Source organism: Theropithecus gelada, chromosome 3, assembly GCF_003255815.1.
Source record: "Theropithecus gelada isolate Dixy chromosome 3, Tgel_1.0, whole genome shotgun sequence".
Taxonomy (NCBI): domain Eukaryota; kingdom Metazoa; phylum Chordata; class Mammalia; order Primates; family Cercopithecidae; genus Theropithecus; species Theropithecus gelada.
The window spans coordinates 25842600-25860598 of NC_037670.1; the positions used below are offsets into that span (position 1 = coordinate 25842600).

At 47.3% G+C, this 17999-nt stretch overlaps 1 pseudogene; it reads right to left on the reverse strand.

Annotated features, from left to right (window-relative positions):
- Positions 1-12344: 12344 nt before the first annotated feature.
- On the reverse strand, positions 12345-17235 carry LOC112621565 (annotated as a pseudogene).
- Positions 17236-17999: the final 764 nt, after the last annotated feature.

Here is a 17999-nt window from a genome sequence, read left to right on the forward strand (position 1 = left end):
CAGGCATGATGGAGTGTGCTTGTGGTCCCAGCTACTCAGGAGGCTGAGGTGGGAGGATTACCTGAGCTCAGGGAAGTCAAGGCTGCAGTAAGACATGATCACACCACTACAGCCCAGCCTGGGCCACAAAGTGAGATGCTGTTATTTTTCTCAAATATATATATATAATTTTTTTAAAAAAGAGAAGAAAACTAAAGAACACTGGGCAACCGGGTACAGAAGGGGTGTTTTCATTGTGTTTGTTTTTTGAGACAGAGTCTTGCTCTGTTGCCCAGGCTGGAGTACAGTGGCATGATCACTGCTCACTGCAACCTTGACTTTCCAGGTTCAAATGATCCTCCCACCTCAGCCTCCCAAGTAGCTAGGACTACAGGTGTGCACCACCACGCCTGGCTTAGTGTGAATGTTTTTAAACAAGTGTCTTCTAGGTAGCTGGTGGCAATGCAATGAAAAAGTTTCATAAGGTGCATCATGTGCCATAAAAATATTCACCCAGGCCGGGTGTGGTGATACATGCCTGTGGTCCCAGCTACGCAGGAGGCTGAGGTGGGAGGACTGTTTGAGCGGAGGAGTTGCAGGCTGTAGTGAGCCATGATCATGCCACTGCACTCCAGCCTGGGCAACAGAGCAAGACCTTAAGATCCTATCTCAAAAAAAGCACAACGAAAATGAAAGTTCACCTTTTGTCCCAGTAATTCTGCTTGTGTCTATGCTATAGAAGTATTTTGAAATGGGAATGAAGATGTATTTAACCAGAGAGTGCTGCTTACACTGTTGAAAAACTACATCCAAAAATATGGCAATGAGTAAATAAATGATGGTAGAATAGTATGCAGCTAATAAAAATATGTTTACAGAGTTTTGAACAGCATGGGGAAAAACGTGACACAATGTGAAAAGAACGAAACTGTATGCCTAGGATGTGAACTATATTCAAAGGCTACAAATACAGCAGAAGGACCTGCTGAGTGCTGACATTACTGAAGATTTGGAGGGGCTTTAAAACTTGTTTTCTAAATTTTCAACAATGAATATATTACTTTTTATTATGGTAAAAGGTACATAACATAAAATTTACCATTTTAACCATTTTCAAATGTACAATTCAGTGGCAGTAAGTCCACTCACATCGTTGTGCATCTCCAATCCCCCCATCTCCAGAACTTTTTCATCATCCCAAACCAAAACTCTGTACCCGTGAAACAGTAACTCCTCATTCCCCACCCCCTGCCATTGGTAACCACCATCCCGCTTTCTGTATCTATGCATTTGACCATTCCAGGCACCTCACAGAAGTAAAAATCATTTGGTCTTTTCTGGAGCATACATTAATTTATAATCCTCCCTCAAATCCTGCAAATCAGGCATTATCCTCAGTTTACTAAGAAACGAGTTCGCAGAGGTTAAGTAACCGGTACAAAGAAGCAGGACTTGAGTTCCTGTCAGGTACCTGGGCTGTAGAAAGTGAATGCCACGGCCTGGCACCATGACTCACCCCTATAATCCCAGCACTTTGGAAGTCCAAGGCAGGTGGATCGTGAGGTCAGGAGTTCAAGACCAGCCTGGCCAACACAGTGAAACCCCGTCTCTACTAAAAATAAAAAAATTACCCGCATGTGGTGGCACACACCTGTAGTCCTAGCTACTCGGAGGATCGCTTGAACCCGGGAGGTGGAGGTTGCAGTGAGCTGAGACTGCACCATTGCCCTCCAGCCTGGGCGACAGAGTGAGACTCCATCTCAAAAAAAAAAAAAAGAGAAAAGAAAAAGAAAAAAATGAAAGTGAGCACCACTAAAAATAAATTTGAGGGGCTGGGCGTGTGTCACGCCAGTAATCCCAGCTCTTTGGGAGGCTGAGGCAGGTGGATCACATTAGGTCAGGAGTTTGAGACCAGCCCAGGCCAACATGGTGAAACCCAATCACTACTAAAAAAAAAAATACAAAAAATTAGCTGGGCGTGGTGGTGGGCACTTGTAATCCTAGCTACTCCGGAGGCTGAGGCAGGAGAATTGCTCGAACCCAGGAGGTGGAAGTTGCAGTGAGCCAAGATTGCGCCACCATACACCAGCCCAAATGACAGAGTGAGACTCGGTCTCAGAAAAATAAATATAAAATAAAATAAAAATAAATTTAAAGAGCAAAAAGACCAAACTCAGCACCTGCAGACAGTAGACACTCTATTTTCTCTTATTTTTTTTTTTCCTTCGGCCAAGTATGATATAAGACCACCATGGCCAAAGCTGGGACAATTTGAGCAACAAAATAAAGTAGTATCTGTTTATAATGCGAGGTATAAAATAAATATTCTTGAGATTATGTTGATATCAGTAAATATTGAATAAATGAAAATATGGGGAGAATAGACAAATTTCCTTAGTAGAAGAATTCCAAATAATTTATGTGGATAATCTGTCCTCGGGGAGGTAGAATGTAGCTACATAAACCATAATTAAAATCCATAACTATGCATGTTTTTGTTGAAAATGTATTTAAGGAAAAATAAATTTATTGATAATGTAAAAAGAGGGTTTTTTGTTTGTTTGTTTTTTAGTTTTTCTTTCTGCAGGTGGAGGAATTAAAATACAGTGAATGAAATGAAATTGCCATTGAGGTAGTTGGGAATTCAAAGACCTTTTGTGTTACCAGGTATTTTCAAGTATTTCTTAAACTTTATTTGGGTCCATGGAAGACCTTTATGATACAGGAAGTAAATTGGGGAAGGGGCAGAAATCTAAAGAAACTTAATTAGGCCCCTGGCTTATGAACTGGGAAAAACTGCTGAAGGTCAGTGTGTGAAACCCTCCCTTCCCAAGAGTTAAATAAAATGGAGATTCTATTTCTTTCCCTGCTGTCTTTAATTAAAAATTCTTCTTCATATGCTGACTCTCCATTGTTGCCTGGAAACAAAAAGTAAAGATGTCAGCCCTGAAGCTTTCCGGTCTGCCTAGGAGGAGGATCCTGAAACTCAGAACATCTAAGAGGTCAGAATATTTTTACATAAACAGTGCTGAAGACAAGCAGGGAAATGGTAATTTCCTTTTCTTCTGTTTAGTCAGACCGTATTTCCTGCTCTCTGCTCCTAAGTGTTCTGCAACTCTCAAAGCTCTTTTAGAAGCTACAAGAGGTTGTTATTGCTTTTGATGTTATTTTCTAAAATATTTAAGACCAAAAAAGGATATTTGTATATTTGTTCCGTGGAAATAAGAGATATATTTGTTTTGGGATTTTTTTTTTAAGTTTTTTGTTTGTTTGTTTTGTTTTGTTTTGTTTGAGATGGAGTCTCATTCTGTCACTCAGGCGGGAGTGCAGTGGCGCAATCTCGGCTCACGGCAACCTCTGCCTCCCGGGTTCAAGCAATTCTTGTGCCTCAGCCTCCCGAGTAGCTGGGATTACAGGGGTGTGCCACCACACCCAGTTAATTTTTGTATTTTTAGTAGAGATGGGGTTTCATTATGTTAGCTAGGCTGGTCTCGAACTCCTGGCCTCAAGGGATCCGCCCAATTCACCAGACACCAAAACTGCCAGTGCCTTGACCTTGGGCTTCCCAGCCTCCAGAACTATATGAAATCCATTTCCATTTTTTATCAATTACCTAGTCTCTGGCATTGTATTATAGCAGCACAAAACAGACCAACACAGGGTGGGACCTAAATCCAACGACAAGTGTCCTTATAAGAGAAAGGCGGAAGGAGATTCGAAACACAGAGACACACGGAGAAGAAAGCTGTGAGAAGACAGAGGCAGAGACTGGAGTGAAGCCTCTAGAAGCCAAGGCACACAAGGCCTGCTGGCAACACCAGATGCAAGGAGAGGGACGGGGCATGGGACTGATTCTCCCCAAGAGTCTCTGCAAGGAAACAACGCTGCAGGCACCTGGGTTTCAGACTTTGGCCCCAGAGCTGTGAGACAAGACACTGCTGTTGTTGTAAGCCGCCCAGTGTGTGGTCAATTTTTTTTTTTTTTTTGAGCTGGAGTTTCACTCTGTTGCCCAGACTGGTGTGCAGTGCTGTGGTCTCAGCTCACTGCAACCTCCGTCTCCCGGTTCAAGTGATTCTCCTGCCTCAGCCTCCTGAGTAGCTGGGACTGCAGGTGTGCACTACCACACCTGGCTATTTTTGTCTTTTCAGTAGAGACAGGGTTTCACCATGTTGCCCAGGTTGGTCTCAAATTCCTGGCCTCAAGTGATCCACCCACCTCGGCCTCCCAAAATGCAGGGATTACAGGTGTGAGCCATCGCGCCCAGCCTGGTCCCTGAGTTTGTCAGTGTAATGAAATTCACTCTTCTAATTGTGTCTATAAGAAAATAGAAGAAACTCCTATTCGTTACATATTGCCTGGGCACATATAGTGCCATGTGGGGAAAAAAAAAATGGATGAAGCAAATCAGGGAAGCCAGACTTGCAGATTTCAGAGCTAGAAGAGAACTTTAATCTCATTCCTGGTTCATCTCTTCATTTTGCAGACAAGATAATGGAAGCTCAGGCAGGGACATGTCTACTGCACTAATAATAGCTAATATAGTAACTATCACTTTAACATTTATAGAGCATGTACTGTGTGCCAGGGACTGTGGTTTATGGATGTGAATTTACTCAGTCCTGACAATAAGCATGTAAGGGAGACAGTAGGTTATCCATATTTTTGAGGTGAGGAAACTGAGTCATAGAGAAGCTCAATCATTACTTCAAAGTCACCCCGAAGATCAGGGGTGTAACGCGAAGCCAGCCAGGCTTACTGCAGAGTCTGGGACTTAGCAAGTGTGCTCTGCAGAAGACCAGACTCGTTCTGTGAGCTGTCAGGATTGATCTCGCATCACAGGTACACTGGCTTTCTGGGGGAAAGATATGAAAGATAAATTGTAGATGGCCGACCAACCTAACTATTCATAGGCTGAGCAGCAGAGGCCGCGGAGAAGGTGGCAAACACATGGTTAAAAAAATCATCCTCAGCCGGGCACGGTGGCTCAAGCCTGTAATCCCAGCACTTTGGGAGGCCGAGATGGGTGGATCACGAGGTCAGGAGATAGAGACCATCCTGGCTAACACGGTGAAACCCCGTCTCTACTAAAAAATACAAAAAGCTAGCTGGGCGAGGTGGCGGGCGCCTGTAGTCCCAGCTACTCGGGAGGCTGAGGCAGGAGAACGGGGTAAACATGGGAGGCGGAGCTTGCAGTGAGCTGAGATCCGGCCACTGCACTTCAGCCTGGGCGACAGAGCAAGACTCCACCCATCTCAAAAAAAAAAAAAAATCATCCTGGCTGGGTGTGGTGGCTGACGCCTGCAATCCCAGCACTTTGGAAAGCCAAGGCGGGTGGATCATGAGGTCAGGAGACTGAGACCATCCTGGCCAACAGGGTGAAACTCTGTCTCTACCAAAAATACAAAAATTAGCCAGGCGTGGTGGTGCACACCTGTAATCCCAGCTACTCAGGAGGCTGAGGCAGGAGAATCACTTGAACCCGGGAGGTGGAGGTTGCAGTGAGCCAAGATCGTGCCACTGCACTACTCTAGCCTGCGCAACAGAGCAAGACTCAGTCTCAAAACAAAACAAAACAAAAAACAGTCATCCTATGTCATCTCTCAATTCATAGAGAGGCTGTGAGAAAGATGCAGAACTCATTTTTTTCTTTTTTTTTTTTTTGAGACAGGGTCTCACTCTGTCACCCAGGCTAGAGTGCAGTGGCGTGATCACGGCTTACTGCAGCCTCGACCTCCTTGGCTCAAGTGATCCTCCCACCTCAGCCTCGCAAGTAGCTGAGACTACAGGTATGTACCATCATGCCTACTTTTTAAATTTTCTGTAGAGATAGGGTCTCACTATATTGCCTGAGCTGGTCTCAAACTCCCAAACTCAATTGATCCTCCCACCTCAGCTTCCCAAAGTACTGGGATTACAGGTATGAGCCACCATGCTCCCAGCCTGGAACTCATTTTGACCAATCCTAAATGAAAACTATTCAGGCTCTGGGTCACACTGAAACTCAGCTTCTGTTCTGATGAGTTGGAATTCAGACCCATCCAGTTTCCTCTGCCTCTCCGGGTTCTTATTGTGTTGAACACTGTAGATAGTGTTTTCCTATCTATATTTTGCTCTGCGGCTAGAGAAACATGAAGAATGTGAGGAAGAAAAAGTGGTGGTATCCTGGGCACCTATGGTTCCTAGAAATGTACAGGAATTCTCTTCTAACGTTTGAAATAAACAGGAGTAAATATGCCTAGCCCACTGCCCGTTTTCTGTGAGTAAATAACTTTGTTCATTTCTAGCCTTGGCCTATTTCACCCTTGGCTGTGTACTGATAGAACAATGTTGAGTACATAACAGGCAATAAGTGCATTTTATATTCTTTATTTTATCTTATTTATTTATTTTATTTTATTTTTCAAGACAGAGTCTTGCTCTGTTACCCAGAATGGAGTGCAGTGGCATATTTCTGCTCACTGCAACCTCTGCCTCCTGGGTTCAAGTGATTCTCATGCCTTAATCTCCCGAGTAGCTGGGATTACAGGCGTGCATCACCACATCGGCTAATTTTTGTAATTTTAGTAGGGATGGGGTTTTACCTTATTGGCCAGGCTGGTCTCAAACTCCTAACCTCAAGAGATCCTCCCGCCTTGGCCTCCCAAGGTGCTGGGATTACAGGCATGAGTCACCTCGCCTGGCCAATAAATGCCTTTTAAATAAAAAAATTGTATTTTTAAAAAGTATTCATCTAGGCCGGACGTGGTGGCTCAAGCCTGTAATCCCAGCACTTTGGGAGGCCGAGACGGGCGGATCACGAGGTCAGGAGATCGAGACCATCCTGGCTAACACGGTGAAACCCCGTCTCTACTAAAAAATACAAAAAACTAGCCGGGCGAGGTGGTGGGTACCTGTAGTCCCAGCTACTCTGGAGGCTGAGGCAGGAGAATGGCGTGAACCCGGGAGGCGGAGCTTGCAGTGAGCTGAGATCCGGCCACTGCACTCCAGCCTGGGCGACAGAGCGAGACTCCGTCTCAAAAAAAAAAAAAAAAAAAAAAAAAAGTATTCATCTAACTTCCCAAGTAGAGTGGAAATCTATTTTTTACTTTGTATTCCTAGAACCCAGAACAATCTCTGCCTATTACTGTGGCTGTAAGTTTGGCTATACCTGGGAGGCTAGAAAGTCTGAGATCAAGGTACCAGCAGATTCCATAGCCTGCTTTCCGGTTCACAGATGGTGCCTTCTCACTGTGTCCTCACAGGGTGGAAGGGCAGGCCCTGGGGCCTCTTTCAAAAGGGCACTAATTCCATTTATGAGGGCTCTACCCTCATGACCTAATCACCTCCCCAAAGCCCCACATCCTAATACCATCACATTGAGATTAGGCTTCAACAAATGAATTTCAGGGGAACACACAGTTAATCTTGTCTTAGTCTGTTTTCTGTGGCTGTAACAGAATATCTAATGCTGGGTCATTTATTTTATTTATTTATTTATTTATCTATTTATTTTTATTTATTTATTTTTTTTGAGACGGAGTCTCGCTCTGTCGCCCAGGCTGGAGTGCAGTGGCCGGATCTCAGCTCACTGCAAGCTCCGCCTCCCGGGTTTACACCATTCTCCTGCCTCAGCCTCCCGAGTAGCTGGGACTACAGGCGCCCGCCACCACGCCCGGCTAGTTTTTTTGTATTTTTTAGTAGAGACGGGGTTTCACCGTGTTAGCCAGGATGGTCTCGATCTCCTGACCTCGTGATCCGCCCGTCTCGGCCTCCCAAAGTGCTGGGATTACAGGCTTGAGCCACCGCGCCCGGCCGGGTCATTTATTTTTTTTTAAATATTTCTTTTTTCCTTTTTTTTGAGACAGTCTTGCTCTGTCTCCCAGGCTGGAGTGCAGCGGTGTGATCTCAGCTCACTGCAACCTCTGCCTCTTGGATTCAAGCAATTCTTGTGCCTCAGTCTCCTGAGCAGCTGGGATTATAGGTTCCCACCACCATGCCTGGCTAATTGTTTTGTTTTTGTTTTTGTTTTTGTTTTTAGTAGAGATGGGATTTCACCATGTTGGCCAGGCTGGTCTTGAACTCTTGACTTCAAGTGATCCATGCACCTCAGACTCCCAAAATGCTGGGATTACAGGTGTGAGCCCCTGTGCCTGGCCCTAGAAAATTATTTCTTGCGGATTTAGAGGCTGGGAGGTCCAAGAGCCTCTGGTGAGGGCCTTCTTGCTACATCATTAACATGACAGAGAGCATCACATGGTCAGAAAGCAAGAGCATGGCCATTCAGGTGTCTTCTTTTCTTTCTTTACTTTTTTGGAGATAGGGTCTCACTCTGTTGCCCAGGCTGGAGTGCAGTAGCATGATCGTGACTCACTACAAGCTCAACCTGCTGGGCTCAAGGAATCCTTCCACCTCAGCCTCCCAAGTAGCTGGGACTACAGGCACACACCACAACATCTGGCTAATTTTAAAAAGTTATTTGTAGAGGTGGGGTCTCACTATATTGTCCAGGCTGGTAGGCTGGTCTTGACCTTCTGGGTTCAAGCAATTCTCCTGCCTCAGTCTCGAAAAGTGCTGGGATTACAGATGTGAGCCACTGTACCCAGACTCTTCCTTTTCTTATAAAGCCACCAGTTCCATCATAGGGGCTGCACCCTAACAAGCTTTTTTCTTTCTTTTTTTGAGACAGAGTCTTGCTCTGTCACCCAGGCTAGAGTGCAGTGTTGTGATCTCGGCTCACTGCCACCTCTGCCCCCCGAGGTTCAAGAGATTCTCCTGCCTCAGCCTCCCGAGTAGCTGGGACTATAGGCATGCACCACCACGCCTGGCTAATTTTTTCTATTTTTAGTAGAGAAGGGGTTTCACCATGTTGGCCAGGCTGGGCTCCAACTCCTGAACTCAGGTGATCCACCCACCTCGGCCTCCCAAAGTAGTGGGATTACAGGCGTGAGCCACTGTGCCTGGCCACTTTTTTTTTTAGACAGGGTCTCGCTGTGTAAGCCATGGTGTGATCATGGCTTACTGCAACCTTGACCTCTGGGGCTCAAGTGATTCTCCCACCTCAGCCTCCCAAGTAGCTGGGGACTACAAATGCATGCCACCATGCCCAGCCAGTTTTTAAATTTTTTGTAGAGACTGGATATCGTTATGTTGTCCAGGCCGGTTTCAAATTCCTAGGCTCAAGTGATCCTCCTGCCTCAGCCTCCCAAAGTGCTGCGATTATAGGTGTAAGCCACTGTGCCTAGCTTAATGAATTTATTTAATCCTAATTACCCCTCAAAGACCCCATCTCCAAATACCATCAACATATGAATATAAGAATTAAGGCCTGGCATGGTGGCTCATGCCTGTAATCCCAGTACTTTGGGAGGCCGAGGTGGGTGAATCACCTGAGGTTAGGAGTTTGAGACCAGCCTGCCCAACATGGTGAAGTCCAGTCTCTACAAAACTACAAAAAATTAGCTGGGCGTGGTGGCGGGTGCCTGTAATCCCAGCTACTCGGGAGGTTGAGGCAGGAGAATCGCTTGAACTCAGGAGGCAGAGGCTGCAGTGAGCTGAGATCGTACCACTGCACTCCAGCCTAGGCAACAAGAACGAGACTCTGTCACAAAAAAAAAAAAAAAAAAAAAAATTAAGTTTCCAAATTTGGGGGAGACATTCAAACCACAGTGAGTACATAGCACCCTCCCTTTCAGGATAAGAGCTAAACATCCAACACCTCACTTTTGCTCACATCCTATTATGAACTTGTCACATGGCCACACTGAATAGCAAGGGAGGCTGGGAAGTATAGTGGTTATTCTGGAGTACACTGCACCCAGCTGAAAATTCTATATTTAGGTGTTTGTTTGTTTGTTTTAGAAAGAGTCTCACTCTGTTGCCCAGGCTGGAGTGTAGTGGTGCCATCTTGGCTCACCGTGGCGGGCACCTGTAGTCCCAGCTACTCGGGAGGCTCGGCGTGAACCCGGGAGGCGGAGCTTGCAGTGAGCGGAGATCGTGCCACTGCACTCCAACCCGGGCGACAGAGCAAGACTCTGTCTCAAAAAAAAAAAAAAAAAAAAAAAAAAATAGACCGGGGGCATGGATGGATGTTTTTATGAGTATAAGTTGGAATATTTACCATAGACAGAGCCAAAGGTTTTCACCAAACTGAACAGAAAGTAGCATTAGATTTGGTAAGCTATCGGGTGGGGGGTGGGGTGACTCACTCCTGGAATCCCAGCACTTTGGGAGGCCGAGGTGGGCGGATCACCTGAGGTCGGGGGTTTGAGACCAGCCTGACCAACATGGAGAAACCCATCTCTACTAAAAATACAAAATTAGCTGTGTGTAGTGGTGCACACTTGTAATCCCAACTACTTGTGAGGCTGAGATAGGAGAATCGCTTGAACTCAGGAGGCAGAGGTTGCCTTGAACCGAGATTGCGCCATTGCACTCCAACCTGGGCAACAAGAGTGAAACTCCATCTCCAAAAAAAAAAAAAAAAGAAAAAAGAAATTGGTAAGTTTAGCAAACAACTCTAAAATGGTGTGCCTAAGCATAAGGACATAGAAGAGAAAATCAAACTAGCCAGTCTATTGTCTGGGAAGCTGAAATATACATTATGATGTCATTGTAAATTCCAAATCCAGGTCAATATAAAGGTCTAAAATGTAAGCAGCCTTCACAATATTTTATATGCCAAAAGCAAGTAGACACACCTATGTGACAAAAATTTCTTCTGTGACCCATTTATTTCAAGCAGCATGCAATTGATATGTAAGAAGTTCAGCTGTTTGTTTTTGTTTTTGTTTTTGTTTTGAGATGGAGTCTTGCTCTGTTGCCCAGACTGGAGTGCAGTGGTGCAATCTCGGCTCACTGCAACCTCCACCTTCCTGGTTCAAGTGATTCTCCTGCCTCTGCTTCCTGAGTAGCTGGGATTACAGGCGTGCGCCACCATACTTGGCTAATTTTTGTATTTTTAGTAGAGACCAGGTTTCACTATGTTGGCCAGGCTGGCTTGAATCCTTGACCTCAAGTAATCCACTCACCTTGACCCCCCAAAGTGCGGGGATTACAGGTGTGAGCCACCGCGCCTGGCCAGCTGGTCTTTTTTGGTGTGTAGATTTTTCTTGAAAACCTCTATTTCCAGCTCACTGCCATCATTGTTCCTTGCCTCATCATTTCACACCTGAATAGGGCCACAGCCTTCCCATTTGGGTCTCTCCTCCTTCTGATCTAGACTATACACTCCCTTCAGATGATTCTTCCTGACGCTACTTCCTGGCTCAAAACATCCAGTGATTCCCAAATCAACTCTTAACCTCTTAGTTTAGCATTCTAGGATTTCCATAGTCACTTGTTAATCAGTAAATCCAAAGTGCCCCTCATTATAGGAAATCTGCTCTCTGGACATTCTCCTTACTTTTAATTTCATTTTATTAGTAGATCATGTGTTAACATGGTTCAAAAATAGAACAGCATAAAAAGTGATATGTGAAAAGTCCCCTTCCCTGCTGCCACCATTCCATTCCCCCATGTCCCCTCACTCTTAAAAGCTTCTAGTGCATGCTGTAGGGTCCTTTATGCAAATATACGTAAATACAGTTAGATTTTCTTTTTCTTTTTGTAGTGATGGGGGTCTTACTATGTTGCCCAGGCTGGACTAGAACTCTTGGGCTCAGGTGATCCTCCTGCCTTGGCCTCCCAAGCAGCTGAGACTATATGGGAAGATGCTACCACACCTGGCTAAATACAATTACTTTCTTTTTTTTTTTTTTTTTTTTTTCCTGGAGACAAAGTTTCATTCTTGTTGCCCAGGCTGGAATGTAGTGGCACGGTTTCAGCTCACTGCAACCTCCGCCTCCCAGGTTCAAGCGATCCTCCTGTCTCAGCCTCCTGAGTAGCTGGGATTACAGGCGTGCACCACCACACTTGTCTAATTTTTGTAGTTTTAGTAGAGACGGGTTTCACCACGTTGGCCAATCTGGTCTGGAACTCCTGACCTCAGATGATCTGCCTGCCTTGGCTTCCCAAAGTGCTGGGATTACAGGTGTGAGCCACCCCACCCGGCTGAAATACAGTTATATTATTTTCTTATCAGCCTCCCTGCCTTTTACACAAAAGGCAGGTTACTGTATTCCAGATATTTCTGTTTCTCTGTTAGTATACAAAGAGCTCCCTTACTCTTTTTCTTTCTTGCTTCCTCCCAAATTTTTTTTTTTTTTTTTTTTTTTGAACAATGTTTGAGTTTCATTCACACGAAACACGGAAGTCATCTGTGAGGCTCTGTCCCAGAGAGAAGGGGCCTTCCCTCATGCCTGTTACTGGAATTGTGGATAAACACAAGTACAAATAAAATAAATTGCAAATTACTCTGTGTCTTTTCATAATCAATACAGCAACGGTCCTCAGTGATACTGCACCATTCTGGAAAAAAATGCCTTCGGGCTCCTTCCCATTCCCTAAGGCAGCAGCAAATTCTTCCTGTCGCCTCCTATTGGCCAAGGCAGCCAAAGATTTACAAGTCTTTGGTTCGTAGATGGCCAGATCCGCTAGGACTTTCCGCTCCACCTGGCACTTAATTAAATTGCCAGTGAACGCTGGATACGTCGGGCCGTGTGACTGGGTAGCAGCTGTAATTCGATTAATCCAGAGGGTCCTCGTGATCCTCTTCTTCAGGTTTCGGGCTTTGGTGCATTTCACAAAGGCTCGAGTCCCGGCTCTGACCGCCAACCTGTAGCAGCAATTTCCCCCTCACCCACTCCTCCGCCGGAAGTGCTTGGCGTGCTTCAGCACCTCCTGAACCCGCCAGCAGCTGTAGGTGACGCGATTTCGCAGCGGTGAGGAAGACCAAGACGCCCCCGGGCCACCGTCCCGGATCCGCAACAATGCACGCGCTGCGCCGCCGCAGTCTTACCGGGCGTCGCTTCCTCTCAGTTTTTAAGAGCTGCACGGTCTTTTTTTTTTTTTTTTTTTTTTGAGACGCAGTCTCGCTCTGTCGCCGAGGCTGAAGTGCAGTGGCGCGATCTCGGCTCACCGCAACCTCCGCCTCCCGGGTTGAAGCGATTCTCCTGCCTCAGTCTCCCGCGTAGCTGGGATTGCAGGCGCGCACCACCAGCCTGCCTAATTTTTTGTGTTTTTAGTAGAGATGGGGGTTTCACCATGTTGGTCAGGCTGGTCTCGAACTCCTGACCTTGTGATTCACCCGCCTTGGCCTCCCAAAGTGCTTGGATTACAGGCGTGAGCCATCATGGCCGGCCAAGCTGCACAGTCTTCCAGTGCATGGAGTACAAGTACTTATTTGCCTTCCATACCTATTGGATGTGTAGTGGTTTCCAACCTTCTGTTATTGCAAACAACGCCTCAGTGAATAACCTTGTACACACTTACACCATTTTGCACACAGATGACCGTATCTGCAGGGCAAGTTTCCAGAAGGTGTGCTGGAGGTTTTCACCACTGTGTGGGGTCCCTTTTGTTTTGGTACCACCTACGGGCCTAGGTTTCCTTACCAGGGGCCTGGTAAGCTTCCTTGGTCCCTTAAAGAGATTTAGACCACAGGACAGTTGAGTAACTGGTACATTGTACCCATAACTCACAGGGTGTGACAAACACAGCTTTATCTTCTATCATCTCTAAAATGTATCCAGTAGAGAGTATATTCACTTGCCCCCATGAAAACGCTAATAGGGCTGAATTAGACTCCCAGGGCCCCTGCAACAAAGTACTACAAATAGGGTGGCTTAAAATAACAGAAGTTTGTCTCACAATTCTCCAGCCTAGAAGTTCAAAATCAAGGTGGCAGCAGGGCGTGCTCCCTCTGAAACCTGTGGGGGATCCTTCCTCAGGTCTTCCTCACTTCTTCCTCGCTTCAGTGGTTTGCAGCATCAGGCCATCCTCTGCCTTTGTCGTCACGTGGCATTCTCCCAGTGTCTCTGTCGCCATATATCCATTTGATTATAAAGGCGCCAGGCATATTAGGTGAGTGTGACCTCATCTTAACTAATTATATGTGCAATGATCTTGTTTCCAAAGGAGGTCATATTCTCAAGTATGCGAGCCTTTAGGACTTTAACATAGCTTTTTCAGGAGGGTACAATTGAACTCATAACACAGACCCAAAACTTTTCTGCTCATGTTAGGTTGGGGACAATCTTAAAGTCACTTTATTTGTTTGCTTGTTTTGAGATGAGTCTTGCTCCATTGCCCAGGCTGGAGTGCATTGGTGAAATCTTGGCTCGCTGCAACCTCCACCTCCTGGGCTCAAGTGATTCTCCTGTCTCAGCCTCCTGAGTAGTTGGGATTACAGGTGCACGCCACCATGCCCGGCTAATTTTTGTATTTTTAGTAGAGATGGGGGTTCGCTGTGTTGGCCAGGTTGGTCTCAATCTCCCGATCTTAGGTGATCTGCCCGCCTGAGCCTCTCAAAGGGCAGGGATTACAGGTGTGAGCCATTTGCGCCCGGCCAAGATCACTTTAAATCACAAACTTCTTCTCAATTCAGAAACTAGTGTGTCCAGTCCTAGATATGTATCAGTCCTTCAAGCTTCATTCCAAGTCCAGCCAGCTGTGGTCAGGGCTGGGGCTGCCTGTCTGCAGGAAGGGGAGTGTTTGAAGGTTTCTGCTCCCTCTGCAGACCCCCTTGGTGCCAGGGGAGGGAGAGTGGAGGTGGGAGAAGGATGGGATGGATCTGATCTGGCTGGGAAGCTCTCTATACTCAGGGCCTGCTATGGCTATTCCTTTCTTCTCACCAGGATTTCTGGAAATTTCCACTCTGGATCTCCTAATTCCAGTGAATGTCACTCAATTTACGCCCTTTCTCCCTCTGCCGTTTAGAAGGTGGATCCTCAAAATTGAAGGGCTTTTAAATCTTTGTAATTGTTTTTCCTTTTATTTTCAGAGGGAGTCTTGCCATGCTGCTTAGGCTGGTCTTGAACTCCTGGGCTCAAGCTATCCTCCCACCACAGCCTCCCAAATAACTGATTATAGGCATGCATCACCACATCTGGCTTATTTCTAGTTTACTTGTTTATTTATTTATGATTCTTGTCTTTTCTGAGACAGGGTCTTGCTTTGTTGCCCAGGCAGGAGTGCAGTGGCGTCATCACGACTCACTGCAGCCTTGACCTCCTAAGCTCGAGAGATCCTCCTCACTCAGCCTCCCACGTAGCTGGGACTACAGGCGCACACTGCCATGCCTGGCTATTTTTTTTTTTTTTTTTTTTTTAAGAGATGGGGTCTCACTGTGTTACCTAGGCTGGTCCTGAAACTCTTGGGCCCAAGTGATCCTCCTACCTTGGCCTCCCAAAGTGCTGGGATTACAGGTGTGCCCACGACACTGAGCCCTAATTTTTTTTTAAAGCATTATTTTTAGAGTAGTTTTAGATTTACAGATAATTTGCAAGATAGTGCAGAGAGTTCCCATAAACCAGTTTCCTCATATTTGTATCTTTCATTAGTATGGCACATTTGTTAACAATTAATACACCAACATTGGTACATTATATTATTGATATTATTGGTATATTATTTAAATTTCCTCCATTTTCTCCCAATGTCCTTTTTCTGTTCCAGGATCCCATTGAGCACACCACTTATATTTAACCATCATGTCTCCTTAGATGACTCTTGGCTGGGGCAGTTCCTCACACTCTCTTTGGTTTTGGTGACCTTGCCAACCTCCATAACAAACAGAGAGGTTCTCTAAAAGAAAATGGTACTTGGGAACAGGGCATTGCAATGGGACCATGTGGGCCATATTAAGCTATGTGTGTATTCAGGGAGGTAAAGGAAGACAAAGGTTTTTAAAGAAAAAATGAGGAGGACTACATATTGTTTTTGATCATTAGCCTCAGCAACAAGTATCCATCAGGGTGATACCAGTCTGAGGTTGGACAGGCTATTGCTGGGCAGATGTCCTGGCAGGAGTCTTCTTTTGGGAAGGCTGACATGGCCTCTGTGGACGGTGTTGGTCTTTCATGAGCATTTGTGACATCAGGCATTTACGAAGAATCCTCTTCATGGCTTTCCCCAACTCTATTTGTCATTTTTTCCCCTCTCTCTCTTTTAACACAAATGACTCCACCATTTTGATTCTGACAACATTCACAACCTTGGCCGAGTTTAGGTTGGCTCCCTATTTCGTACAATGGCCCCTCTGCTGGGATTTGTCTGATGTTTTTCTCACGATTAGACTGGGTTATTGGTTTAGGGAGTTTGGTGTAAAAAATCTATTCGGTCTTTGTCCCCAGTTCCTGACACAGCACTCCTAAACCTCCTGGAATTTCCTAGGCGATAGGAGTGTTTTTGTTATTCATGAGTTCCTTAATCAAATCACAGTTTATGCTAATGAGGTGGCTATTTGTGGGCTCTAGGATGGATTCAGGGTGGGGCTGGTGCAACACACCATGTGATCAGAGGGTTGTAGCTTTCAGTCCCAACATATCCCTACTCCCCTTGCGGGAAGGGAAAGGGGCTGGAGGTTGAATTCAATCACCAATGGCCAATGACATAATGAATCCTGGATACAAATCCCTTAAACAGGGTGCAGAGAGCTTCCAGGCAGGTGGGCACACAGAGGTGCTGTGAGGGCTGCACTCCCGCCCTTCAACCCCCGCGCCGCGCATCTCTTCCACTTGGCTGTTCCCGAGTTGTGTCCTTTACAATAATCTTCTAACAGTAAAGTGTCTCCCTGAGTTCTGTGTCGTCCCAGGGAATTGATGAACCTCAGGGGAGCTGTGGCAATCCCTCAGTTTCTAGTGGGCAGGGTAGAAATGTAGAAATGTGGACATTCTGGGCACCCCGCTTGTGGCTGGTGAAGGGCGGGCAGTCTCTCTGGGCTAATCCCTGAACGAGTAGGTTCGCACTAATTCAGCTGGTGTCAGAGCACTGGGGAATAGGTCGTCGATGCTGGAAAGGGCAACGCGATGCATGGTGCCGGTCAGGGAGGAAGGCGTGGAGGGAAGGTGGAGGCCTGCCTTCCGCAGAGCAGGGTGAGGTTCGGCCCTGTAAGGCCGCAGGAGTGGGCGAGGCTGGAGCGAGAGCGGCAAGGCGGCGGCAGAGGCGCGCCTCCCAGGCAGCTTGGGCGAGAGAGGACCGGTGGCCGAGAGGCAGAAGCTGGCTAGCGGCGAAGGGCCCGCGTCCCCGAGGGCGCGGCACCGCGGCCAGGGCAGGAGGCGGCCGGGCGGCCCCGGGGCCCTGCGCTGAAAGCCCGGCTGCACCACCAGGCGGGCCGCGAGGGGGCGCACTGCGGCGCGGCAGGGATTCGCGGGCGACCACCCGGAGCAGGAGCGGCCGCATCTCGGCCTCAGAAGTGAGTCGGGGCGCTGCGGGCCAGCGCAGGGGGTGGGCGCTCGCCGGAGGCGTGCTGGGGCCGGGCGAGGGTCTGGCAGTCCACGCCCGGACACTGCCGGGGAACAGCCGTGTCCAAAGGCCTGGCCGCTGGGCTGCAGCCGGGACGGCCGGAAAACCGCTTCCAGCTACCAGAAGGGGGTGGGGCTTCCGGTGGGGCAGCCATAGGGACCTCGCGGCCCAGGGCAGCGCCGCCTCCCCGCGCGGCTCGCGTTCTTCCCTGCGGGACCTGGGCTGGCTCGGCCCGGCTGTCAGTGCGCACGCGCGGCCGACGCGGCCTGAGATCCTGGGTTCGCGCGCCCTGTACCCCTTCCACGGGCTCCTGGCCGCGTGCCCCACGCCCGTGTTAGGGGCAGAGCCGCAGGGCCTACCAGCCGCTAGAAAGTACAGGTGACTAGGACCTGCGTGTGGAGAAAGGCTTCTAATGACCCACCGCCTACGTGCCAGGAAAATAAAGATACATAATATTAAAAAACGGAAGCTGGGGCCGTGCGCGGTGGTTCATGCCTGTAATCTCAGCAGTTTGCGAGGCCGAGGCAGGCGGATCACTTGTGGTCAGGAGTTCGAGACCATCCTGGGCAACATGGTGAAACCTCATCTCTACTAAAAATACAAAAATTAACCGGGCGTGGTGGTGGCGCTCCTGTAATCCCAGCTACTCGGGAGGCTGAGGCAGGAGAATCACTTGAATTCGGGAGTTGGAAGTTGCAATT